At 43.0% G+C, this 26,515-nt stretch overlaps 1 protein-coding gene and 1 non-coding gene across 17 annotated transcripts in view; one reads left to right on the forward strand and one right to left on the reverse strand.

The window, feature by feature from the left end:
* Positions 1 to 26,515, forward strand: part of LOC114117957 (zinc finger protein 160-like) — a 188,376-nt gene that overhangs the window by 122,677 nt on the left and 39,184 nt on the right. For 6 of the 16 annotated variants that reach the window (XM_060398870.1, XM_060398861.1, XM_060398858.1 and 3 more), the window contains exons 1-2: positions 23,355 to 23,411; positions 25,507 to 25,565. The exons of 9 other annotated variants lie outside the window; for them this stretch is intronic. The gene's annotated coding sequence lies outside the window, so the exon portion shown is untranslated. Of the gene's footprint in view, positions 1 to 23,354; positions 23,412 to 25,506; positions 25,566 to 26,515 lie in introns of those variants that run through there. One more of the 16 variants, XM_027978021.2, reaches the window with a different exon arrangement.
* On the reverse strand, positions 21,433 to 21,537 carry LOC114118142 (U6 spliceosomal RNA). The gene has a single exon (XR_003591686.2). It is a non-coding gene; the product is annotated as a U6 spliceosomal RNA (small nuclear RNA).

Here is a 26,515-nt window from a genome sequence, read left to right on the forward strand (position 1 = left end):
CCAACTAATTGTATATAGATTGATTAACCACCATTATGGCAGAAAGTGAAGAGGAATAAAAAGCCTCTTGATGAAAGTGAAAGAGAGAGTAAAAAGTTGGCTTAAAGCTCAACATTCAGAAAACGAAGATCATGGCATCTGTCCCATCACTTCATGGGAAATAGATGGGAAACAGTGAAACAGTGGTCAGACTTTATTTTGGGGGTCTCCAAATCACTGCAGATGGTGACTGCAGCCATGAAATTAAAAGACGCTTACTCCTTGGAAGAAAAGTTATGACCAACCTAGATAGTATATTCAAAGCAGAGACATTACTTTGCCGACTAAGGTCCGTCTAGTCAAGGCTATGGTTTTTCCTGTGGTCATGTATGGATGTGAGAGTTGGACTGTGAAGAAGGCTGAGCGCTGAAGAATTGATGCTTTTGAACTGTGGTGTTGGAGAAGACTCTTGAGAGTCCCTTGGACTGCAAGGAGATCCAACCAGTCCATTCTGAAGGAGATCAGCCCTGGGATTTCTTTGGAAGGAATGATGCTGAAGCTGAAACTCCAGTACTTTGGCCACCTCATGCGAAGAGTTGACTCATTGGAAAAGACTCTGATGCTGGAGGGATTGGGGGCAGGAGGAGAAGGGGACGACAGAGGATGGATGGCTGGATGGCATCACGGACTCGAGGACGTGAGTCTGAGTGAACTCCGGGAGTGGTGATGGACAGGGAGGCCTGGCGTGCTGTGATTCAGGGTGGTCAAAGAGTCAGGACACGACTGAGTGACTGAACTGAACTGAAATGAACATATAGAAACTAAGATTTTTAAAGAGCATGTTCTAGGTCACTTTAAATCCTTCAAATAAGGAAAGATTTTATAGCAGAATTTTAAAACACGATATGCAATAATAGTCTATATCTTGCCCAAAAGACAGCAATTAGATTGTTACCATACAAGTCTCTTTTTTATCAATATTTTTTTCAGTGAACCAATTATAGTGAGAGATATTGACAGGCGGCTAGCGTAGCGGCGTGCTAAGTGCACCAAGAGGCGATTACCCCACGTCCCAAGGTCAGGGGCAGAAGCCCGGAGGATCCCATGCACGAAGGGTGGTTGGTCAAGAGGAATTTACCCCACGTCCAAGGTTCAGGGGCAGAAGCCGAGAGTGCCGCGGCAACAGAGCTCAGGAACAGCGAGCGGAGCTACCCCCTCATCTGAGGCAGGGGTGGTGGCCAGAGAAAAGCAACCCACACCCGAAGCCCAGGAGGTGGCAGCATCTCTGCCAGGGAGGAGCCACACAATGTCACAGGATTGTGGCTGCGTCTGGTGCAGGAAGGCCTAGAGGAGCCATCCATGTTTTGAAGGTCATGAAGGGTCGGTGGTGAGGAGATACCCCTCTGATCCCAAGGTAGGAGCAGCCACTGAAGAGATACCCACGCCCAAGGTAAGAGAAACCAAAGTAAGATGGTTAGGTGTTGCAAGAGGGCATTCAGAAGGCAGATGCACTGAAACCATTTACTCACAGGAAAACTAGTTCATTCTAATCACACTCAGGACTCACAGCCTTGTCTTAACTCATGAAACCAAGCCATTGCCGTGGGAAACTCCAAAGACGGGCAGGTCATGGTGGAGAGGGTCGACACAATGTGTCCACTGAGAGAAGGAAATGGCAAACCCACCTTCAGTATTATTGCCCTTGAGAACCCATGAACAGTATTTGAAAAGGCAAAAATGAATAGGATACTGATTGAGAACCTCTCATCGGCGATCAGTTAGGGTCCAATATTGCTCTGGAAGATATACTCAGTGGAGAATTTATGCCATTACTCCAGATAAGAGAATGATTGGATGAGAGTCTAAAGGGCAAAGGTCCAATTTAGCCTGGCTTGTGCATGTTCGCCAATGGGAGATAAGAATAGCGAAGGAGTTCCTCTAATGCTAATTTTCGATTAGCTGACAAGAGCATTCCACCATCTTGGGATAGAAGACCATGTGTGTAATGGTGGTCAAAGCTCCCTAGAATCATAGGGCATAGTGAGAGATAAGTGGTGTTTCAACCAAGCGTGTATGGCTCTCACGGGATTCCTTATGTCCATAGTAGGACCAGCCGGCTGTAGATATCGTTTCACTTTAATCTGGAAATGATGATTCTAAAGCCAACGTTCTGTATATACCAAACATATGGACTGGCATATGGAATTTGGAATTTATAACCTTCTATAACCGAAGAAGGTATTACATATTATATCTACTACTGCGGGCAGGAATCCCTCAGAAGAAATGGAGTAGCCATCATGGTCAAACAAAAGAGTCCAAAATGCAGTACTTGGATGCAATCTCAAAATGAACAGAATGATCTCTGTTCGTTTCCCAAGGCAAAACCATTCAATATCACAGTAATCAAAGTCTATGCCCAACCAGTAACGCTGAAGAAACTGAAGTTGAACCGTTTTATGTAGACCTACAAGACCTTTTAGAACTAACACACCCAAAAAGATGTCCTTTTCATTATAGGGGACTGGAATGCAAAAGTAGGAAGTCAAGAAACACCTGGAGTAACAGGCAAATTTGGCCTTGGAATGCGGAATGAAGCAGAGCAAAGACTAATTGAGTTTTGCCAAGAAATGGTCATAGCAAACACCCTCTACACAACACAAGAGAAGACTCTACACATGGACAAAACTAGATGGTCAACACTGAAATCAGATTGATTATATTTTTGCAGCCAAAGATGAAGAAGCTCTATACAGTCCGCAAAAACAAGACAAGGAGCTGACTGTGGCTCAGATCATGAACTCCTTATTGCCAAATTCAGACTTAAATTGAAGAAAGTAGGAAAACACTAGACCATTCAGGTATAACCTAAATCAAATCCCTTATGATTATACATTAGAAGTGAGAAATAGATTTAAGGGTCTAGATCTGATAGATAGAGTGCCTGATGAACTATGGAATGAGGTTCGTGACATTGTACAGGAGACAGGGATCAAGACCATCCCCATGGAAAAGAAATGCAAAAAGCAAAATGGCTGTCTGGGAGGCCTTACAAATAGCTGAAAGAAGAGAGAGGCAAAAAGCAAAGGAGAAAAGGAAAGATATAAGCATCTGAATGCAGAGTTCCAAAGAATAGCAAGAAGAGATAAGAAAGCCTTCTTCAGCGATCAATGCAAAGAAATAGAGGAAAACAACAGAATGGGAAAGACTAGAGATCTCTTCAAGAAAATTAGAGATACCAAGGGAACATTTCATGCAAAGATGGGCTCGATAAAGGACAGAAATGGTCTGGACCTAAAAGAAGCAGAAGATATTAAGAAGAGGTGGCAAGAATACACGGAAGAACTGTACAAAAAAGATCTTCATGACCCAGATAATCATGATGATGTGATCACTCATCTAGAGCCAGACATCTTGGAATGTGAAGTCAAGTGGGCCTTAGAAAGCATCACTACAAACAAAGCTAGTGGAGGTGATGGAATTCCAGTGGAGCTATTTCAAAGCCTGAAAGATGATGCTGTGAAAGTGCTGCACTCAATATGCCAGCAAGTTTGGAAAACTCAGCAGTGGCCACAGGACTGAAAAGGTCAGTTTTCATTCCAATCCAAAGAAAAGCAATGCAAAAGAATGCTCAAACTACCACACAATTGCACTCATCTCACATGCTAGTAAAGTAATGCTCAAAATTCTCCAAGCCAGGCTTCAGCAATACGTGAACCGTGAACCCTGATGTTCAAGCTGGTTTTAGAAAAGGCAGAGGAACCAGAGATCAAATTGCCAACATCTGCTGGATCATGGAAAAAGCAAGAGAGTTCCAGAAAAAACATCTATTTCTGCTTTATTGACTATGCCAAAGCCTTTGACTGTGTGGATCACAATAAACTGTGGAAAATTCTGAAAGAGATAGGAATACCAGACCACCTAACCTGCCTCTTGGAATCTATGTGCAGGTCAGGAAGCAACAGTTAGAACTGGACATGGAACAACAGACTGGTTCCAAATAGGAAAAAGAGTACGTCAAGGCTGTATATTGTCACCCTGCTTATTTAACTTATATGCAGAGTACATCATGAGAAACGCTGGACTGGAAGAAACACAAGCTGGAATCAAATTGCCGAGAAATATCAATAACCTCAGATATGCAGATGACACCACCCTTATGGCAGAAAGTGAAGAGGAGCTAAAAACCTCTTGATGAAAGTGAAAGAGGAGGAGAAAAAGTTGGCTTAAAGCTCAACATTCAGAAAATGAAGATCATGGCATCCGGTCCCATCACTTCATGGGAAATAGATGGGGAAACAGTAGAAACAGTGTCACCTATTTTGGGGCTCCAAAATCACTGCAGATGGTGACTGCAGCCATGAAATTAAAAGACGCTTACTCCTTGGAAGAAAGTTATGACCAACCTAGATAGTATATTCAAAAGCAGAGACATTACTTTGCTGACTAAGGTCCGTCTAGTCAAGGCTATGGTTTTTCCTGTGGTCATGTATGGATGTGAGAGTTGGACTGTGAAGAAGGCTGAGCTCTGAAGAATTGATGCTTTTGAACTGTGGTGTTGGAGAAGACTCTTGAGAGTCCCTTGGACTGCAAGGAGATCCAACCAGTCCATTCTGAAGGAGATCAACCCTGGGATTTCTTTGGAAGGAATGATGCTAAAGCTGAAGCTCCAGTACTTTGGCCACCTCATGCGAAGAATTGACTCATTGTAAGACTGTGATGCTGGGAGGATTGGGGGCATGAGGAGAAGGGGACGACAGAGGATGAGATGGCTGGATGGCATCACGGACTTGATGGGCCTGAGTCTGAGTGAACTCAGGAGATGGTGATGGACACGGAGGCCTGGCATGACACGGAGGTTCATGGGGTCGCAAAGAGTCGGACACGACTGAGCGAACTGAACTGGAACTGACTGACTATACTTTGACTCTTTTGTTGACCATGATAGCTACTCCATTTTTCTCAGGGATTCCTGCCCACAGTAGTAGATATAATGGTCATTTCAGTTAAAGTCACCCATTCTCGTCCATTTTAGTTCACTGATTCTAGACTGTCAATGTTCACCCTTGTCATCTCCTGTTTGACCACTTTCAGTTTGCCTTGATTCATGGATCTGACATTCCAGGTTCCTGTGCAGTATTTCTCTTTACAGGATCTTTACTGCTTCTATCACCTGTCACATCCACAACTGGGTATGTTTTTGCTTTGGCTCCATCCCTTCATTCTTTCTGGAGTTATTTCTCACTGATCTCCAGTAGCATATTGAGCACCTACCGACCTGGGGAGTTCTCTTTCAGTAGCCTATCATTTTGCCTTTTCATACTGTTAATGGTGTTCTCAAGGCAAGAATAGTTTGCCATTCCCTCTCCAGGGACTACATTCTGTCAAACCTTCCACCATGACCTGCCCGTCCTGGGTGGCCCCACATGGCATGGCTTAGTTTCATTGAATTAGACAGCTTACAGCAGTCCTTCCAATGAACAGCCATGGCTGATCTCCTTGGATGGACTGGTTGGATTAGTTCGTATATTGAAAGTCAGCTAGATAATTCTAATAAATATTGGAATATTTATTTGTATAGAATGAGTGCCTATTAACAAGTCCTTGAACCTGAGACAAAAGTGAAAATTTTTGGCAAGGCATGAATTGGCGCTGTGAGCAACATTTGTGAGACAAAGCACCACTTTTAAGAAGCAAGAGATTAAGGACTATGATGTTTTTATTTCCAGATGGGAAAATTCACCTTATTACTCATTAGCTAATACATGGACATCTTCTGGATTGTGAGAAGTGGAACATATATTAAACAGGCTGAACCCTTATAAGTTACTGAATGTTCGGACACTTACCCTTGAGGAAGGATAAGAATCTGCCCTGCCGGATGAGAGGCTGAATCTTCCTGTCTCCTACCATGAAGTACATAAAGTGAACTTAAAACTGTCTGAGAAGTTACTGGAAAAATAGTTATGTGACTAGTGATAATGTTTTTCCATATTACAGTGTGAAAATTATATTTTGGCTGATCAAATCCTCACTTTTTAAGTCGGTTCTCTATTGAGCCTGCCCACAGCCCCAGTAGTATCCCCACTGCCCTTTCTCTCTCCATTATTTGTCCTTTCGTGGCCTTTAACTCCTCCCAACCCTTTTGTCTCCCTCTCCATCAGCTGATCCCCTTCTAACTTGGCCTGTCTCTCAGGGAGGATGAGCCAGCTTACCCCAGTCCTGCTCCCACTCTAGGAAGTTTTTCCCTTCATTTTCTTCTGAACAATCCAAGACCCAGAGGGGACAATCCAAAATTTTTATCACCCCATCTGCTATTTATTTTCACTGTCAATTTCAGCACTATTTGATCTGTATTTTAGGTACAAAACTATGACTATGGGAAAGGAAAGGTAAGTTTGACATAGATAACTGTTTCTCTAGACTGAGAAAAAACTGGTTAAAATGATTTTTTTTCTCTTGAACGTGCACAACTACTTCTTGCAGGAGTTAAAAGCAACTAACCCGTTGAGACAGCTAGCCTAGGAAAGCTTCAAGTTAACTTCTTTACCAGGGCATCCCAGATGATTCTAATTGTACAGAACCTGCCTGCAAGTGTGGCAAAGGTGGGTTTGATCCCTGGATTAGGAAGATGCCTGGAGGTGGGAATAGCAACCCACTGAGTGTTCTTGCCTGGAGAGTCCCATGGAAAGAGCAGCCTGGCGGGATACAACCATGGGATCGCAGATAGTCGGGCATGCCTGAAGCAGCTTAGCAGCAGGCAACCTTACCAAGTCCTTGACATACATAACCCACTTTGCCTGAGGCCTCAACCTTGGGCAAATTAGAATTTCAAACCAAAGGGAAAGAAAAAGGTCAAAGAGACATTTTCAATCTCAAGCAGAAAACTTTGTGTGTCTGTCTGTCCATCTGTGTGTCTGGATTTATGCATGTCACACTGTGTTTTTGGATAATATTGCTGAGGTTACTTTGTAAGTGAGATCTAATTTAGTTGGCTTTAAAAGAGAAAACTAAGCACTTACAAATCAAACAGTTACGAGAAATTAACCTAAATGAATTTGATGCACATGAACTGGGAAATAGTCACTGTTAAATATCTAGTAAAAAAACGTTTGTTTGCTCATCTAAGTAAGACATGAGTTGAGTCATCAAATGTGTAATGCTTTATTGTATTACACTGATTACTGAGAGTTCAATCTCTGCTTTGGAAAGATCCTGGAGAAGTAAACAGCAACCCACTTCAGTATTCTTGCCTAGAGAATCCCATGGAGGAGCTGGCAGGCTACAGTGCATGGGTTTGCAAAGAGTTGTGCATGTCTGAAGTGATTTAGCACACACATAGGCACTGATTACTGATAATTTTTATCATAGAGAAACTAAAGAGTTTTTGGATTATTAATGTTTGCTGCTACCCTGAGATGTTCTCCATAAGAAAGCAAATGTTTTAGAAGCATCACTGGTATTTAAAGTCACCATTCTACAAAAATGCTAATATAATGGACAGTTCACGGTTGTTTAAGGAAATTAAGACCTGTGTTTTTAGTAACAAAATGTATGAGCAATAACATTGATTTGGGATGCTCATAGTGAATGGCAGTGAGCAGAAGCGAAGCAAGTTCTTAATTTCCCAGATCGAGACACCTAACACCTGGACCACAGGAGCCAACACATGGGCTAAGGACCCTAGTCTGGCCTGCCTCAGTTCAGTTCAGTTGCTCAGTCATGTCCGACTCTTTGCGACCCCGTGAATTGTAGCACGCCAGGCCTCCCTGTCTATCACCAACTCGAGTTCACTCAAACTGACGCCCATCGAGTCAATGATGCCATCCAGCCATCTCATCCTTTGTAGTCCATTCTCCTTCTGTGCCCGATCCTCCCAGCATCAGAGTGTTTTCCAATGAGTCAACTCTTCACATCAGGTGGCCAAAGACTGAGTTTCAGCTTTAGCATCATTCCTTCCAAAGAAATCCCAGGGCTGGTCTCCTTCAGAATGGACTGTTGGATCTCCTTGCAGTCCAAGGACTCTCAAGAGTCTTCTCCAACACCACAGTTCAAAAGCATCATCTTCGGGCTCAGCCTCTTCACAGTCCAACTCTCACATCCATATATGACCACAGGAAAACCATAGCCTTGACCTGAGGGACCTTAGTCGGCAAAGTAATGTCTCTGCTTTTGAATATGTGATCTAGGTTGTCGTAATTTTTTCTTCCACGGAGGTCTTTAATTTCATGGCTGCAGTCACCATCTGCAGTGATTTTAGAGGCCCAAAAATAAAGTCTGACACTGTTTCATCTATTTGCCATGAAGTGATGGGACCGGATGCCATGATCTTCGTTTTCTGAATATTGAGCTTTAAGCCAACTTTTTCACTCTCTCTCTTTCACTTTCATCAAGAGTCTTAGTTCTCTTCACTTTCTGCCATAAGGATGGTGTCATCTGCATATCTGAGGTTATTGATATTTCTCCCGCAGTCTTGATTTCAGCTTGTGCTTCTTCCAGTCTAGCGTTTCTCATGATGTACTCTGCTATAAGTTAAATAAGCAGGGTGACAATATACAGCCTTGACGTATTCTTTTCCTCTTGGAACCAGTCTGTTGTTCCATGTCCAGTTCTAACTGTTGCTTCCTGACCTGCAGATTTGTCAAGAGTCAGGTCAGGTGGATCTGGTCTTCAAATCCTCTCAGGATTTTCCACAGTTTATTGTGATCCACACAGTCTGCCTTGTCAAGAACAAATTCAGATGATGAGGCAGTTGACAGACAGAAGGACATAGTTTATTGAAAGGAACAGTACATGGTGAGGCACACGGTCAACCTCAGAGAGAGAGAGAGACGCCTTTGGGATGTGTAAATTATTTACAAAGGGGCTTTCCGGGTCCTCATCTTCCCCAGGCCAATCACCTTGTTTATTAGCCCTGGCTAATTTGTCTCAGGACCCTTCCTGGAGTGTGCATGCACACCTTAGCCAAGTTGGATCTGAAAGTGAAGGCTTCTGGGAGGAGCAAGACTCATTATGGCTGGAATTATCCTGTGAGTTTTGACTCCAAGCAGCCTTTCTGGGCATGTGTGTAGTGTCTCCCACAAACAGTTTTTCCTTTCTTGTCCTGCCATAATTATTCCCTGAGATTAGAGAATGACTGTGTATTTACCCTGTTTTTGTTGGGTATAAATTCCTCAACTGGAGCCCATATCTCTTATCTCAGGGAATGCAAAGGGAAGATGACACATTCAAGACATTTACCATGGAGCCCATCAGTCTCCTACCAGAAAATTACATTTTATTAGGGAGAAAGAAAGTATGTCTGACTTACAGGTGGCTGTTTCTAAATGAAGAAAATGACTTAATTAGAAATAAGTTTTTATGCAAAGTGGACATCCAAGAAAAGAGGTCCCAAAAGGCAAAGTCTTTATATGATCTGTAACAATCTGTCATTTGACTCCTGCGATTGTTGTTGCTTGACTATGGGAAGCATGTGATGAGGTGTTTCAAAGGGATCTATTTCCTCTTGTCCCCTTCTGTGCTGAATTCCATCGGATGCCTCCTTTTGGTCCATGTAGAACATCACTGACACCTCCAGAGATTATTTCAGACCCAGGCTGGTTCTCTTCCTGTTTGCTGCACTTGGGAGACCTCACTGGGAAGGGAGACTGGCAGCTCTTCAATTGCATTTGGTGTCTCAGATCCTACACAGTGCTGCCTTCAACCTATCTTTCTGTTCAGAGCCCTCAGCTGTTCTTGTTGTTATTACTTTGTAACAACAAATATGGAATGTGGTTTGGATCTTCTGTGATCCAAAGGAAATGTAAGGACAGTGGATATTGATTGAGGTCCTCTTAGATAGGACCTGAACTGATATCTTGTTGGTGCCTGGAAACATTTCCAAGGGGATGGCTGAGTAACACAAACACAGGTCAGTTCTTGTGTCTGATCTGAAGTTTCCTTTATACTCCTGGAGTTCATTGCAACTTTTGTCCTCTGTTCTGCCCAAGTGGGCCCTGATGGTTCAGAGCATGTATGAATCTGTATGTCTGGTTTCAGTCCTGCTTTTCTCATTTACTTTCATATTCCATGGAGTTGTTTACAGGAACTCTGTGAATCCACTACCTTGATTTGTAAAATTGAGGTAATTAGTGCTGTTAAGTGGCATAGAATGTTGCCTGTTTTACAGAAGGGTCAGAAATTACTGTTTTGTTTTGTTTTTTCCGCTGTGCCATGTGGCAGGTTGTGTTAGTTCCCCGTTCCTGGATGGAATCTGTGCCTCCTCCAGTGTATGTGCATAGTCCTAACAACTGACCACCAGGAATTTGCCTCAAAGATTACTTTTGCTTAAAGAATATATTTACTTCCTGTCTTGCTTATTGTGACATCTCTTGTCTACTTTATATCTTGTATGTTTTTATTTTACTTTTCATTTTTATGAGAGTTGTCTCTGACTCTGGTTAATAGGTTTTCAAATAATATTGGTTTTCTTCATACCAATACATTACATTTTTTAAATGTTTTTATTTTTGGTTGCACTGGATCTTTGTTGCTTCAGGGGCTTTTCACCGCTTGTGGTAGGCTAGGTACTCTCTACTTGCAGTGCACAGACTTCTCCTTCTAATGCCTTCTGTTGTTACAGTGTGTTGGCTCTATGCCTGTGCACAGTAGTTGTGACTCCCAAACTCTGGAACACGGAGTTGTGGCCTACAGGTTTAGTTGATCCCAAGGTATGAGGGAACTTCCTGGATGAGGAATGGAACTCTTGCGCATTAATTACCAGGTGGATTTTACCTCAGCCAGAAGGAGGCCCCAAAGCTTGTCCTTGACATGTATCTTGGAACCAATGAACTGATAAAGCAGTTACTGTATAAATAGGGAATTGCTGTACTGAATGACTGTTCTCAAGTCAGAATGTTTCATTTATTAATATTTTGTTATTTAAAGATGATGGTCTTTATGTATTACAGAATATAACTGACATGAACAACTTGTCAATGTCATAAAATGCCTATATGTCTATCTACTGATAGATTTATAAGAGGTATTTAGAAAAGTTTTCTTTTTTCCCATTATTTTAGGGAATTTCCTGAACAGTTGTCACCTGCTATTTATGTTTTCCATTATTCGTTAAAGTGCTTTGGGATTATTTACCATTGCAGTGTACTGCATGTTAATGAATGCTTGTTCAGTTGATCATTCTATCTGACTCTTTGTGATCTCATGGACAGTAGCCTGCTAAGCTCCTTATCTATGGAATTGTTTCAGGCAAAAATGGTTTGGTGACTGCCATTTCCTCCTCCAGGGGATCTCCCCACCTAGGGATTGAAGCTCCCTATCCTATATCTCCTGCACTAGCAGGCTAATTCTTTACCACCAAGTCACCTATGTAGCCTATCTGTTCTTTACCATTACTTATGTATAAGTATCCATAAAGTGTGTACAGTATGCCATATTTTCCTCAACTATGACACAGTGTGTGTTTACTACCAAGTAGAATGAGTTTAGAAGTTGGTGCAAAAATACCCTTTTCTTTAAGAACTGACATGAGTTTGGAAAAAATTAATATGTTCTCAATGTATCTTTGAAGCTAGGTACCCTAAAATTAATTTGGATTACATGTGATTACTCTTTGATTTTTAAAGAGTTCTATTTGTTTAGTGTTTGAAACATTTTAAGATCATCATTGGAAGATGCCTAATTCTGTTCAGAATGGATATGCCTTTTTGGTATAATACCATGTATTCAGCATGAAACAGTTTATTTATGAATTGTAATTGATAGAATGCATATGGTGTTTATATTTGTAGATGTGTCTCAAATACATATGATCAAGAAATTACAGCAGATGGAGACAGTGAAAGAAATTTTCAAGAGTGGTGTTTGGAAGAACTAAAAAGCCATGAAATCAAAGATTATTTCTCAGAAAGATACAGAAAATATGCATGATTTTGAGTCTCTGTGACAGATGATGGAGGAAAAGACAGAGAAACCTCTATATCCCATAACAAAATCTCACTGATAGAAGAGATCATGATGGTAGAAGTGATGCAGGAAATAAGCCTGTTGAAAGGCATGGACAGCTTTCAGGATCAGTTGCAGATACTTGAATCTGAAGGGACAGTTTCTGAATGTAGTCAGGTTTTGGTGAATATCAACAGTAGCACCTCAGGTTTACCACCTCAGAGAGCTCATAGTGTTTGTAAAGGCAATTCTCACAAACAAGAGAGTGCGTTATACATCCCTCAGAACTGGTACGAGACCAGGAAGCACAGAAGAAAATACGTACAGTTGTAATGAGTGTAACATAACTTTTCTTCAGGACTCAGAATTCACTCGGAGAAGGCAATGGCACCCCACTCCAGTACTCTTGCCTGGAAAATCCCATGGATGGAGGAGCCTGGTAGGCTGCAGTCCATGGGGTCACTGAGAGTTTGACGTGACTGGGTGACTTCACTTTCACTTTTCACTTTCATGCATTGAGAAGGAAATGGCAACCCACCCAGTGTTCTTGCTTGGAGAATCCCAGGATGGTGGTGGAGCCCTGGTGGCTGAGCCGTCTATGGGGTCATGCAGAGTCGGACATGACTGAAGAAACTTACAGCAGCAACAGCAGCAGAACTCACTAGACATCAAAGGAATCCATACAGAAGAAAAGCACATAAATGTAACATATGTTGTAAGTCTTTTAATGATGTCGACCTTTATTAAGCCATCAGAGAAATCATACTGGAGAAAAACTATATAAATGTGCTGTATGTATTACCGTTTTTAAACAGCATACACAGCTGCAACATCATCGGTGAGTTCATACTGGAGAGAAACATATGTAAATGTGATGTGTGTGGAAAGGCCTTTCATCGAAATTCAACTTTGAATTCATCAGAGAATTCATACTGAGACAAACCTCACAATATAACCATTGGGACAAACATTTTAGTGTACAGTCATGCTTAAATTGCCATTAATTTATGTGGCAATAATAATAATAATTTGAAAATATAACTGATCAGTTTGCTCTGTGCCTGATACTGACAAACATTGTAAACCTACCTTCAAATTGTAATAAAAGCGCAAAGATGAGATGGAGTGACGTGGATTTATACTGGGGGTGAGGTGTGTATGGTGTAGGGTACTACTGGGTCCCAAGAGGATTCATATCTTTAAGGGATTGGGATAAATGACAGTCGAGGGACTCAGCCACACATATGCATGTATCCATTCTCCCCAAACCCCTGTCCCATCCAGGCTGCCACATACGGAGCAGAGCTCCTATGCTATACAGTCGGATTTTTCTGTTTTGTAAATGAGTTCATTGGTATCTTTTTCAGATTCCAAATATAAGTGCTGTCTAATCTTTGTGTTTCTCTGCCTTCAGTTCAGTCCAGTCGCTCAGTTGTGTCCGACTTTGTGACCCCATGAATCACAGCACGCCAGGCCTCCTGTCCATCACCAGCACCGAAGTCTACTCAGACTCATGTCCATCGAGTTGGTGAGCCATCCAGCCATCTCATCCTCTGTCGTCCTTTTCTGACTTATTCACTTAGTATTGAAAGGTTGTTGCTGAGCTGTGAAAGACTCCGGGACTTGGCATCTGGAGGAGAGGAATTCAGTCCGGGGCCAGTGATGGGTTTGAGCATCTCAGAGCTTGTGTAATACAGCTTTATTAAAGTATAAGAGACAAAGTTTCTGACATAGACATCAGAAGGGGACAGAAAGAGTGCCCCTGCTAGTCTTTAGCAGAATGTTATATAGCTACTTTAGCAGGCTGCTAATTGAGAAAGGAAATGTCTCAAAACTCAGAGATTGGCACCAGGCCCGTCACCCACAATATGCATTTTGAGATAATATTGGCACAAGGGGAGTTTTCCTGGGCCATAAAATGATTGACTTGATCTTGAAGAAAGGCAGGTTTCAAACAAATATAGTTTCATTACCATAGATTAGAGAACAATTGTATGAGTAAAACATACTGATTTGTTGAGCCACTATCGGTTCTGAGTCTCTTTAGCAAACCAACTTGAAGAGTCTAGGTAAATACATAGTTCATTATCATAGCTTAATAAAAGCATTTCCATAAGAAAACTCATTGGTTAGCTCAAGGTTTGAGAAAAGTTAAGTTCAGGTGGAACCAGGTGTCATCATAGCAACACAGAATTTTAAGAGAAACTCTCACAAAATTAAAATTTTGAATAGAAAAGGGGAAATACCTGACACTTGCAGTTTGTTTCCTCCTCCTGCCGCTAGAGAAAATAAAAACATTGACACTTGCAGCCTATATCCTCCATTTGGGGACCCTGACCTTCCTGCATGTTACCCTCTCAGTATGATCATTTCAGGCCCATTCACTTTGGTGTTTAATTTTGTTTCCCACAATGTTGAGTGTTTCTGATAATTCAGTTCAGTTTGTATTTGCAACTTCATATGTGCTAAATCCTCAGTACATCTCCTCTTGAAATTTCATGAAGACTTTCCCCAAGTGTCTGGGCCAAAACGTTTTAAGGTAACACCACATCTGTCCACATCCATGTACTGTCTGCATCTGGAACATGGACAATTCACACGCAGCTTGCTTTCTGGGCACAGAAAATATCTGACTGCTTTTTCACTTTATTAATGAAGAAAGGCTAATTCTCAGCAGCTGTTTCTTCACCAGAGCACAGCTGGTAAAAGAGGAGATAAGGGGATAATTTAGTTACATCAGTATGATAGTTCATTACTGTCTGATCACACATAATATCCAGGGTGCTGTGCAAAGACTTTTTTTTTGTGATCACCAGAGAAATGGCAAAATGGAAAATATTTTTCTAGTGTTGAGGCTGCAGAGCAGGCCCTGTGGGGCTCCCAGGCACAAAGGTCTTTTTGGTTCCCATTTCTCATAGACAGGACTGCAGCCTCCATGACCTTCTGTGAGTTCCAAAGGGCAGAACAGTTGCTGATCAAAGAAGGATGCTGACACCAGATCAATCGTTCCACCTCTTGTGACACAATGGACACAAAATGGGTTGCCATTTCTTCCTCTAGGGATCTTCCCAACCCAGGAATCGAACCTAAGTCTCCTGTACTTGCAGGTGCTCTTTTACCACTGCACTGATTAGGAGACCAGACCACCTAAGACCCGGCACAAAACTTCGTCTTGTCACCAACCCCATCCTTTTACAACTTTGCAGAGGAAACAAGAATACAAGACTGTTACTGCCTTGATCTTAGCATATATCCCTAGCGGACGATATAACCTCTCCTGTCACCAAGGAGGGGGCCTAAAGTGTTCCCTTTTATCCTCACACATATGGAAAGCCACTTTTACTCCTCCATAACTCTGTGTTTGTATTTCAAGTATTTCAGTTTGGCATTTGTTCAGAGAGAGCCAAGATTTTGGCGTCAATATAACCTCTGGGTTCTGGTTCAACCCAGACCCCTGACTTGTTGATTGAGAGGAATGTCTTTCAACACATACTGATGTCTCTAAGATGTGACAGGACCAGACAACACAGCCCAAAGGAACACCCAAGGTTCCTCACTGATGTTCTGAGGTACAACACTGAGGTTCTCAGGCCTTTGTTGTTGTTTTATTATTATTGGGTTAATATTCCTAAGGTTCCATTTTTAACTATTACATGTATATTTATCTTCTTTGACTTTTCTTGGTATTATAGCAACACGAAATCAGATTGATATATTCTACGCAGCCAAAGATGGAGAACCTCTCTACAGTCAACAAAACAAGACCAGGAGCTGACTGTGGCTCAGATTATGAACTCCTTACTACCAAATTCAGACTTGAAGAAAGTAGGAAACCCGCTATACCATTCAGGTATGACCTAGATCAAATCCCTTATGATTATACAGTGGAAGTGAGAAATAGATGTAAGGGCTAGATTTGCTAGATAGAGTGCCTGATGAACTATGGAATGAGGTTCATGACATTGCACAGGAGACAGGGATAAGACCATCCCCATGGAAAAGAAATGCAAAAAGCAAAATGGTTGTCTGGAGAGGCCTTACAAATACATGAAAAGAAGAGAGGCGAAAAGCAAAAGGAGAAAAGGAAAGATATAAGCATCTGAATGTAGAGTTCTAAAGAATAGCAAGAAGAGATAAGAAAGCCTTCTTCAGTGATTAATGCAAAGAAATCGAGGAAAAATACAATGGGAAAAACTAGAGATCTCTTCAAGAAAATTAGATACCAGGGAACATTTCATGCAAAGATGAGCTCGATAAAGGACAGAAATGGTATGGACCTAAAAGAAGCAGAAGATATTAAGAAGAGGTGGTAAGAATACACAGAAGAACTGTACAATAAAGATCTTCACAACCCAGATAATCATGATGATGTGATCACTAATCAAGAGCCAGACATCTTGGAATGTGAAGTCAAGTGGGCCTTAGAAAGCATCACTACGAACAAAGCTAGTGGAGGTGTTGGAATTCCAGTTGAGCTGTTTCAAATCCTGAAAGATGATGCTGTGAAAGTGCTGCACTCAATATGCCAGCAAATCTGGAAAACTCAGCAGTGGCCACAGGACTGGAAAAGGTCAGTTATCATTCCAATCCCAAAGAAAGGCCATGCCAAAGAATGCTCAAACTACCACACAGTTGCACTCATCTTACATGCTACTAAAGTAATGCTCAAAATTCTCCAAGCCAGGCTTCAGCAGTACGTGAACTGTGAACTCCCTGATGTTCAAGCTGGTTTTAGAAAAGGCAGAGGAACCAGAGATCAAATTGCCAACATCCTCTGGATCATGGAAAAAGCAAGAGAGGTCCAGAAAAACATCTATTTCTGCTTTATTGACTATGCCAAAGCCTTTGACTGTGTGGATCACAATAAACTGTGGAAAGTTCTTCAAGAGATGGGAATACCTGACCACCTAACCTGCCTCTTGAGAAATCTGTATGCAGGCCAGGAAGGAACAGTTAGACCTGGACATGGAAAAACAGACTGGTTCCAAAGAGGAAAAGGAGTACGTCAAGGCTGTATATTGTCACCCTGCTTATTAACTTCTGTGCAGAGTACATCATGCGAAATGCTGGACTGGAAGAAACACAAGCTGGAATCAAGAATGCCAGGAGAAATATCAATAACCTCAGATATGCAGATGACACTACCCAAATGGCAGAAAGTGAAGAGGAGCTAAAAAGCTTCTTGATGAAAGGGAAAGAGGAGAGTGAAAATGTTGGCTTAAAGCTCAACATTGAGAAAACGAAGATCATGGCATCCGGTCCCATCACTTCATGGGAAATAGACGGGGAAACAGTGGAAACAGTGTCAGACTTTATTTTTTGGGGCTCCAAAATCACTGCTGTTGATGACTGCAGCCATGAAATTAAAAGACGCTGACTCCGTGGAAGAAAAGTTATGACCAACCTAGATAGCATATTCAAAAGCAGAGACATTACTTTGCTGACTAAGGTCCATCCCTTCAAGGCTATGGTTTTTCCTGTGGTCATGTATGGACGTGAGAGTTGGACTGTGAAGAAGGCTGAGTGCTGAAAAATTGATATTTTTGAACTGTGGTGTTGGAGAAGACTCTTGAGAGTCCCTTGGACTGCAAGGAGATCCAACCAGTCCATTCTGAAGGAGATCAGCCCTGGGATTTCTTTGGAAGGAATGATGCTAAAGCTCAAATTCCAGTACTTTGGCCACCTGATGCGAAGAGTTGACTCACTGGAAAAGACTTTGATGCTGGGAGCTCTTGGGGGCAGGAGAAGAAGGGGATGACAGAGGATGAGATGGCTGGATGGCATTATGGATTCGATGCACATGAGCCTGAGTGAACACCGGAAGATGTTGATAAACAGGGAGGCCTGGTGTACTGCGATTCATGGGGTTGCAGAGTCGGACACGACTGAGCAACTGGACTGAACTGAACTGATAGCTTCTGATGACAGAATTGAAGCTTAATTCGGATCCTGTAATTATGGAAAAGAGCAAAGATTAAAAATTCTCCCACTTCACTTCCAGGAAAAGGCTTACTGCCCAAAGCCACCCTTCCTCATTATCACTGATTAAGGAACCCCACTCCCCCCCACCCTGTTTCCCTGGAAAAAAACCAGACATACACTCCACAAATTCCCAGTCTATGCTCTATCAGTGGTGTGTTGTTGCTGTTTAGTCGCTCAGTCATGACTGACTCATTGCAACCTCGTGGACTGCAGCACACCAGGCTTCCCTGTCTTTCACCATCTCCTGGAGTTTGCTCAAACTGATGTCCATTGAGTTGGTGATGCCAGCTAACTGTCTCATCTTCTATCATTCCATTCTTCTGCCTTCAATCTTTCCCAGCCTTGAGGTCTTTTCCAGTGAGTCCAATATTTGCATCATGTGGCCAAAGTATTGGAGCCTCAGCTTCAGCATCAGTCCTTCCAATGAATATCCACGGTTGGTCTCCTTTCAGATTGACCCAAGACTGTTCTCCAGCACCACAATCCAAAAGCATCAGTTTTTCTATGCTCAGCCTTCTTTATGGACCAATTCTCAAATCCCTTTTAATCACATCCTAGCTGACTACTGGAAACCATAGTTTGTCTATAGGAGCTTTGTTGGCAACGTGATTCGTTTGCTTTTTAATAAACCATCTAGTTCTATCATAACTTTTTTTCCAAGGAGCAGTCCCCTGGCTGCAGTTCCCTTTAGCAGTGACTACACTATTGAATTACAGTTTCCTCCGCCAGCTGCAACCCATACATCATATATTTTAGTTTGAGATACTTGTTTTGAAAACAAAACAAGACCCCAAATGGACGGGAATGTATCAAAAGTGTGAACAGACATGAGATCTCAGGGCAGGGAGGAAAGCACAACGTTAATAGTGGTTGGAAATGTCTTGTAATGGTACATAGAAATGATAGCTTATGGTGAACAACATCGGATTCATGATCTCCGAAGAAGAAGATACAGCTTTGGAACCAGGGACCAGGCTTGATCACTCAAGAGCTTTTTTGTAGCAGAGTTTTATTAAAGTATGAAATGGGACAGAGAAAGCTTCTGACATACACATCAGAAGGGGGATGGAGAATGACCCCCCTCGCTGTTCTTAGCAAGGGAGCTATATAGTTTCTCAACTGCTTATTACATTAAGTCAGAAGAATGTCTCAAGGTTGTAAAGCTCTTACCAGACCCATGCCCAGAATTTACATTTCAGGATGACAGGATTAGTCAGAAGGTTCTCAAGAAGGAGAAACCTGTCCTCAAGCAGGATACATTGTTGTTATATTATCTTCAGTTTAGTTCAGTCGTTCAGTCGTGTCCGACTCTTTGTGACCCCATGAAGTGCAGCATGCCAGGCCTTCCTGTCCATCACCAACTCCCGGAATTCACTCAAACTCATGTCCATCGGGTCGGTGATGCCATCCAGCCATCTCATCCTCTGTCGTCCCTTCCTCCTGCCCTGAATCACTCCCAGCATCAGAGTGTTTTCCAGTGAGTCAACTCTTCACATGAGGTGGCCAAATTACTGGAGTTTCAGCTTTAAAATCTGACATAGATTCTGTTCCAAAGAACACCCAGGACTGATCTCCTCTAGAATGGATTGGTTGGATCTCCTTGCAGTCCAAGGGACTCTCAAGAGTCTTCTCCAACACCACAGTTCAAAAGCATCAGTTCTTTGGTGCTCAGCTTCACAGTCCAACTCTCACATCCATATGGACCACTGGAAAAACCACAGCCTTGACTAGACGGACCTTTGTTGGCAAAGTAATGTCTCTGCTTAGTACAGAGTTTAAGCGGAGTTGTTTTGTTGTGTAATTATCAGCTCTGGGCTTAAAGAAAAAGTTTGTCCTTTTCTCCTCCTTGATAATTCCAGACCACTTTCTATCCTCCTCGAGAGCCCCAGACCCCTTTCTCCTCCTCGGTACCCGGACTTCTCAACCTACCTCAGAACTGACTCTCTCAGCTCTTTGGCCAAAGAGAAGTTTGTTTATTAAAGTCCCAGAGGAAGCTTAACCTTTCCCGAGTCCTCAGCCTGTCCTTCACATGTATCATGTGTTCTTTCACCTGCCAGTGGTGCTGCAGCTCCATCAGACACAAAGGCAAGGTTTGTATCCGCAACACTCGCCATCCCCCTGCTATGAGCTGGTTGTTCTTGAGTGTGAGGAGCATGAGGTGGGCTGCCTTGCCCCTCTTCTCTCTTTGTGGGCTTTGGATGGCTACTCAATTCTTAGTCCATATAAATCAGAGCTGATGCCCCAAGCGTCTAACCCTGATCCGGTGCTGCTTCATCACAGTTGTCATATTTGGAAGATAGAATCGCAAATGGGAAAGTACTGGCTGCTCTTTAATTTTATCTGGCACCTCAGAACCTGTAATGAACTATCTTAGTCCCTGTCTGCCTCTTGAGATCACTCAGCGTTTCTGCTGTTCTCCTTTTGCTGCCATACATGTCAGGGTGTGTGGAATAAGCTGGTGGATTGGATCTTCTGTGCCTGTTACTTGGGAAAACTGTAAGGACAGCAGTCCAACAAAGGGAATACGTGTGAATCTTTCAGGCTCTTAGCTTGGCATCTCTGGGTGGACCAAATAGTCCCATCTCAAGGTCTTAGGATATAAGACCCCCATATCTCATAGTTTTCCACTCTTGTACTGGTCTTTTTTTTTAATTAATTAATTTTTTTTATTTTACTTTACAATACTGTGTTGGTTTTGCCATACATTGACATGAATCTGCCATGGGTGTACATGAGTTCTCAGTCCTGGATCCCCCTCCCACCTCCCTCCCCATATCACCTCTCTGGGTCATCCCAGTGCACCAGCCCCAAGTATCCTGTATCAAACTTAGACTGGTGATTCGTTTCTGACATGATAGTATACATGTTTCGATGCCATTCTCCCAAATCATCCCACCCTCTCCCTCCCGCAGAGTCCAAAGTCTGTTCTATACATCTGTGTTCTTTTGCTGTCTTGCATACAGGGTTATCATTATCATCATTCTAAATTACATCTATATGTGTTAGTATACTGTATTGGTGTTTTTCTTTCTGGCTTACTTCACTCTGTATAATCGGCTCCAGGTTCATCCACCTCATTAGAACTGATTCAAATGAATTCTTTTTAATGGCTGAGTAATGCTCCATTGTGTATATGTACCACCACACTCTTATCCATTCATCTGCTGATGGACATCTAGGTTGCTTCCATGTCCTGGCTATTATAAACAGTGCTGCGTTGAACATTGGGGTACACGTGTCTCTTTCAATTCTGGTTTCCTCGGTGTGTATGCCCAGCAGTGGGATTGCTGGGTCATAAGGCAGTTCAATTTCCAGTTTTTAAAGGAATCTCCTCACTGTTCTCCATAGTGGCTGTACTGGTTTCCATTCCCACCAACAGTGTAAGAGGGTTCCCTTTTCTCCATACCCTCTCCAGCATTTATTGCTTGTAGACTTTTGGATCACAGCCATTCTGACTGGTGTAAAATGGTACATCATAGTGGTCTTGATTTGCATTTCTCTGATAATGAGTGATGTTGAGCATCGTTTCAAAATATGGAATGCTTTATAATTTGTGTGTCATCCTTGCGCAGGGCCGTGCTAATTCTCTCCTGTATCGTCTAATTTTAGTATATGTGCTGCTGAAGCGAGCACTGTACTGGTCTAACTAGTCTGGGAGTGTAGACTCTTCCTGACTTTGCCTTCTCCTTAGTTTGTATAATTTTCCTTTTAAATTTGATTTGGAAGTATGTGGCTCTAGGGTCTGAAGTCATGTCCAGTTTCTTTGCTGTGGTAATCCGCCTGTGTTTACAGGGCAGCTCCTCCTGGACTCTCTGTGGTGTGGGTTTACTGGGTAAGAGAAAAGTTTTAAAGGAGAATACTTTCCCTTATTGGTTGTAATAGTTTCCTCCTGCATACAGAATTACCACTTGAAGCTACTTAGTATAGAGGTCAGCGTGTTCTGTGATATGAGAAAGTATCTGAAGACCTTGACCTGTACATCTTTTTCTGGCTTTGAGTGATGTCAGAGAAGCCTGGGTGAAGGGCACTGTGATAGTGTTGTTCACGTGTACTATCACCATGCCCTTTGAGCCTCACCAAGAGGTGTAGGAACTTCTCTTGACAAGCGTACTGTCCAGGTTCACACTCTCATATTTGTGAGGCTGTTGACTAAACTGTTGCTGATGCTGCATGCTTGTCACCTGGGTGCTATTGATCATTCTGCCTCCACATTTAATTTTGTAGCAACTTAATGACAGAGCTTATGTAGCAGAGTGATAACTTCAGTGATGAACCATCATTTGTTTTTTTTCAAGGCATAGCTACTTTCCTTTTTTTTATATTTGTATGCATTATAAATGATTGTCTTTTACTTTTGTCATTAAGTTTCTATTTTATGTTACTCTTTGTATTTTATTTGCAGTATGTGGGATGGTTGGTTAAGAAAGCTCCTCTACCCCTATGATGGAATTGGTGATCCCTGCGAACGGCCCCTGCGTACTTTTTAGAGTTCTTTATGTATTCTTGATGTTAAACTATTATTGAATATATGCTTGACAACTTTTTTGTATTATAGTGTACATTGTTTTTTCACTGCTGAGGATGGTTTACTGCACAATATTTGATAATTAGGATGTGTACAATTTACCTCTTTTTATTTTGTTGGTGTGAGGTTTTGGCGTTGTATCTGATAAATCATTGGTGAATCCACTGTCGAGAATCATTTTTAGGTTATCTATACGAAATTATGGATGCTAGACAAACTTATTGTGATCATCACAGTATACGATTAATTTTTTGTCTGTAGCTTAAACTTACACAATGATATTTGTCATTGTAAGAGTTGCTTATACAAGCCCGTTTATGTCACTGTTTAAAGAGTTGGGTTTAGAAAGGGGAAATAATTAAAACACGTTGGATAAAAGAAACAATAACGCAGTTTATACTCATTTAAAGTGTCTTGCTCTTAAAAGGCTGTGCTTAGTGACCCAAATGATCACATCCCTTAAGTCCTCCATCTCAGACACCCAGGTACTGACCCTGAGTTTGTTGAACTCAGCCCTATTCTAAGTTTGCTGTTTTGTAGCGTGTAAGTAGGGAATGGCCCATTTCTACCCAGGCAGAGTTTTGTATTTGTAATATAGAGACTAGTCCCATTCTTGTTTCTTAAAACTGCCCAAGTTCCCCGATCCCTGAATTGCTTTAGCCTCACTAGCAGGATCTGAGCACAACATGCTGTGAAAAACAGCTTTTTATTGAGAATAAACCCTTTTAAGAGGAAGTATCTTGGCTTCCAACATAACGTGAAGCTTTTACCTGAGCACTGTTACAGAGGGTAACTTAATGCTGTCAAGGTAACAGGCCCCGCCCCCTCCGCGCCCCGCCCTCCCACGAATTCTGCGCACAGCGAATGCTCGCCCCGCCCTCGTCGGAAGCCTGGGCTCAAAACCAAAGCCCTTTCACACGGCGCCGGAAGTTGGAGGGCGCGGAGCCGAGGCTCCCGAGCGGCGCCTACGCTTCCTTCTAGAGTAAGTTTGCAGAGCTCGCCACCCCTCCAATCCCCACCTCCGCCCCCGCTCACTCGTCCTCATGGTGTGAGAATTGCCAGCGACCTGAACACCCTGGCACCCGGTTCTCGGCCCCAAATAAACGCTGCAGCTGCCGTTGCGGCCCAGTTGTCTTTTCGTTTGGGTTTTAAGTGTTGCTGAGGCGGTTTCGGCCCTCGGTGCGCGTAGACACCGCCTCTGGCGACATTTTCCTGCTTAAACCCTTGTTTACCTCTGCCCTTGCCAAGTAAAGCCCTCTCGCCAGTTGCAGTCGCGCCCGCCGCGTCACCTTCTCGATCGCTGGAGGCAGAGCCCAGATAGGCCGCGCGCCCTCTTCCCGGTCCTGGGATTCCGGAGAGGCCCCGCTCCTGAGCCCCTCCTCCCAGCTCCTCTGTCCTCGCGTCTCCTGAGGCCGGTCCCTGCCCGCAGCAGCCCCCTTTCCTGTCAGCCCGTCCCCTCAGCCCGGATAGGGTAGGTGACCTGGGCCAGCCATGTGACAGCCAGTGCTGTTCCATTCCCAGTTCAACTCGGGGGAAAAAGGTGCTTTTCCGGTCCGGGGGCGTCTCGTTCTGTTGCCCACTCAGTAAATTCAGGAGGATCAGGAGAAGCAGAGTCAGAAGGACTGAGAGAAATAACTGAAACTGAGGAGAAAAGCATCAGGGAGAACAATTGGGAAAACTGAGACTGGCTGAGGGACTTGCAAAGGGATAGTCAAGTCAAAGAGGTTAAGCCTTGAAAATAGCCAAGTGAGTAAAATAGAGAAGTATTAATAAATCAGAAAGCCAGATCTCCAGGGATTGGACAGCATAGGGAGAACTGCCCTGTCTCAGGATGGGAGCGGGAGGCGAAGGGCGATGAGGACGTCAGAGGTGGAGAGTCCCTAACAGGGTTTTGGCCGGGTTTGAGTCCAGGCCTCTTGGGTTAGAGTCCCGCCACAAGGGTTCAAGTCTCAATCTGAGGTGGCCGGTTTTATGGTGCTGGCAGCGAAAGGTAAGGAGCAGAGGAAGAAAGGGCTGGAAGGAAGCATAGCCACATGGCCTGCCAGAGAGTAGGGAGGCAGGGAGAGTCACAGCGAGAGAAGGGGAGTAATCTGGAGCGCAGAGAGGGAGCCGAAATGGGGGAGGAAAGAGGCAGACTTAGGTATGGAGTTTTGAAAGACTCAGGAAGGTTGGAGAGAGAGCATTTCGAGGGGGAACGAATTGCAGCCGCCTGGGACAGGACACGTGTGAGGGAGGAAATAGGACAGGAGCAGCAGGAGAGCAGAGGGGGAGAAAAAGAGACACCAGACCCAGATGAAATAGGGAGATAGGTGAACAGAGGGGTAAGCTCGATCCAGGTGTGGCCAGTTATTTGGATACAGATGATTTTTTTAGTTATACAGAGGAGGATGCGAATTTCAAAACTCCTGTCTATAAGGCTTGTGTCCTTTTTTATTACTTGTGACAGAAGATGACTTTCATTTGCAAACCCTGTTGAGCCTGGGGCAGTGGCTTGATTCACTGAGTTAGAGGTGACCCCCTTCCCTTGTCCTATCATAAGATAGAGGTCAGGGAAGGAGAGACCTGGGGCAAGAAATGACTGACTCTAGAGTGTCACTCTGTGGTCGCATTTTTTTGTTTTTTTGATCAATTTTTTGGGCTGTATTGTGCCATGGGCTCAAGAGTTGTGGCTCCCAGATTCTAAAGCACAGGCTCAGTAGTTGTGCATAGGCTTAGTTGCTTGTACTTGTGGGATCTTCCTGAACCAGGGATAGAACCCATGTCCCCTGCATTGTCAGGCAGACTCTTATCCACTGTATCATTATTGGATAGCATTTTTAAAGAAACACTTTGTTTTAAAAACGGATTCACAGTTTCTGTTTTCGTTATGTATGGTGCTTTTTGTAGCTTGGAATAGGTCTTCATTCAGTTTCTGTACTCATTTTTAAGTTCAGAAATAAGCTTTTTTAGTTTCCAGTATACTACTCTTATCATCCTTTTCTAACTATGATTATTCTCCACATATTTTTAAACTTTGACACCAGATTTTTAGATTAGAAATATTTCTCAGTTTTTTTTTTTTTTCAAATTTTTTTCAGATTCATTCCTTGCCTGAGTGCTTTCTTCCCTTCATCTCATACATTTGAAATTTTCTTTGGTAAGTAGTAAATCATCTTAGACTATTTTGTGCCATACTTAGCAAAAATGTCACCTCGCTTATCAGTTCTAATGAGGTAGATGAACCTAGAGTCTATTATGCAGAGTGAAATAAGTCAGAAAGACAAACACTGTATATTAATGCATGTATATGGAATTTAGAAAGATGGTACCAGTGATCCTACATGCAGGGCAAGAAAGGGAGACACAGATGTAAAGAACAGACTTTTGGACTCAGTGGGAGAAGGCTAGGGTGGGATGATTTGAGAGAATAGCACTGAAGCATGTAAATTACCATATGTAAAATAGAATGATCAGTGCAAGTTCAATGCACAAAGCAGGGTACCCAAAGCCAGTGCTCTGGAACAACCCAGAGAGATCTGGTGAGGAGGGAGGTGGAAGAGGGTTAAGAATGGAGGGGCTGCTTCTGCTGCTAAGTCGTGTCAGTCGTGTCCGACTCTGTGCAACCCCATAGACGGCAACCCAACAGGCTCCTCTGTCCCTGGGATTCTCTAGGCAAGAATACTGGCATGGGTTGCCATTTCCTTCTCCAGTGCATGAAAATGAAAAGTGAAAGTGAAGTTGCTCAGTCGTGTCTGACTCTTAGACTCTTAGTGACCCCATGGACTGCAGCCTACCAGGCTTCACCATCCATGGGATTTTCCAGGCAAGAATACTGGAGTGGGGTGCCATTTCCTTCTCCAATATATGAAAGTGAAAGTGAAGTTGCTCAGTCCTGTCCGACTCATAGACACTTAGCAACCCCATGGACTGCAGCCTACCAGGCTCCACCATCCATGGGATTTTCCGGGCAAGAATGCTGGGGTGGGTTGCCATTTCCTTCTCCAATGCATGAAAGTGAATGTGAAGTTGCTCAGTTGTGTCTGACTCTTAGACTCTTAGCAACCCCATGGACTGCAGCCTACCAGGCTCCACCATCCATGCAAGAGT

This window comes from Ovis aries, chromosome 14, assembly GCF_016772045.2.
Source record: "Ovis aries strain OAR_USU_Benz2616 breed Rambouillet chromosome 14, ARS-UI_Ramb_v3.0, whole genome shotgun sequence".
Taxonomy (NCBI): domain Eukaryota; kingdom Metazoa; phylum Chordata; class Mammalia; order Artiodactyla; family Bovidae; genus Ovis; species Ovis aries.